Raw genomic sequence first — 1654 nt, 5'->3', positions numbered from 1 at the left:
TGCACCGTGTCCTGGGGGAGTGACGCGGGGTTGGGTGGGTCGACTGGGGTTTTTCGAGGTGGGGTGCGGGGGGGATATGCGCCGCGTCGTGTGGTGGTGCGGTGGGGTGTGGGGGGTGTGCCGTGTCGTGGGGGGCTGACGCGAGGTGGGGTGGGTCAAGCGGGGTTTTCGGAGGCGTGGTGGGGTGGTATGGAGGGAGCGGGGTTTTTCGAGGTGGGGTGCAAGGCGGCGTCGTTGGGGGGTGCGGTGGGGTGGGGGGTGTGCCATGTCGTGGAGGGATGACGCGGGGTGGGGTGGGTCGAGCGGGGTTTTTCGAGGTGGGGTGCGGGGGGGGGGGGATATGCGCCGCGTCGTGGGGGGATGCGGTGGGGTGGGGGGTGTGCCGTGTCGTGGGGGGGCTGACGCGAGGTGGGGTGGGTCGAGCGGGGTTTTCGGAGGCGTGTTGGGGTGGTGTGGAGGGAGCGGGGTTTTCCGAGGTGGGGTGCGGGGGGGCGTCGTGGGGGGGTGCGGTGGGGTGGGGGGGTGCGCCGTGTCCTGGGGGAGAGACGTGGGGTTGGGTGGGTCGAGTGGGGTTTTTCGAGGTGGGGTGCGGGGGGGGGGGAAATGCGATGCGTCGTGGGGGGGTGCGGTGGGGTGTGGGGGGTGTGCCGTGTCGTGGGGGGCTGACGCAAGGTGGGGTGGGTCGAGCGGGGTTTTCGGAGGCGTGGTGGGGTGGTATGGAGGGAGCGGGGTTTTTCGAGGTGGGGTGCGGGGCGGCGTCGTTGGGGGATGCGGTGGGGTGGAGGGTGCGCCATGTCGTGGGGGGGTGACGCGGGGTGGGGTGGGTCGAGCGGGGTTTTCGGAGGCATTTGTGGTGTGGCGTGGAGGGAGCGGGGTTTTTCAAGGTGGGGTGCGAGGGGGCGTCATGGGGGGGTGCGGTGGGGTGGGGGGGTGTGCCATGTCATGGGGGAGTGAAGCGGGGTTGGGTGGGTCGAGCGGGGTTTTTCGAGGTGGGGTGAGTGGGGGGTGGGGGATATGTGCCGCGTCGTGGGGGGGTGCGGTGGGGTGTGGGGGGTGTGCCGTGTCGTGGGGGGGCTCACGCGAGGTGGGGTGGGTCGAGCGGGGTTTTCGGAGGTATGGTGGGGTGGTGTGGAGGGAGCGGGGTTTCTCGAGGTGGGGTGCGGGGGGCATCGTGGGGGGGTGAGACGGGGCACGGTGGGTTGAGCCTGGTTTTTGGAGGAGTGGTGGGGTGCTGTGGATGGAGCGGGGTTTTTCGAGGTGGGGTGGGGGGGAGGAGCCGCGTCGTAGGGGGGTGCGGTGGGGTGGGGGGGTGTGCCGTGTCGTGGGGGCTGACGCGGGGTGTCGCGATGCCCCCTCCCCCCCACCATGCCCCGACATGACGCGACGCGCCCCCTCCCCAACATAACATGACAACCCCCCTCCCCCCCCATGACATCCCCCCATCCCCCATGACACGACATGACGCGATGCGCCCCCCCATGACATCCCCCCCTCGAAAATTCGCCTCCCCCCTCAACACACACCACCCCACCCCTCCCCCCCTCAAAAATTCAGCCCCCCCATGACATCCCTCCCACCCCCCATGACACGACGCGACGCGACGCGCCCCCCCATGACACGACACGACGCGACGCGCCCCCCCCTTCCCCCCTCA

Source organism: Lygodium microphyllum, chromosome 27 (assembly GCF_053477565.2).
Source record: "Lygodium microphyllum isolate KBCC chromosome 27, Lygodium_microphyllum_v1.1.10, whole genome shotgun sequence".
NCBI classification, from domain to species: Eukaryota; Viridiplantae; Streptophyta; class Polypodiopsida; order Schizaeales; family Lygodiaceae; genus Lygodium; species Lygodium microphyllum.
This window is presented reverse-complemented; position numbering follows the sequence as displayed.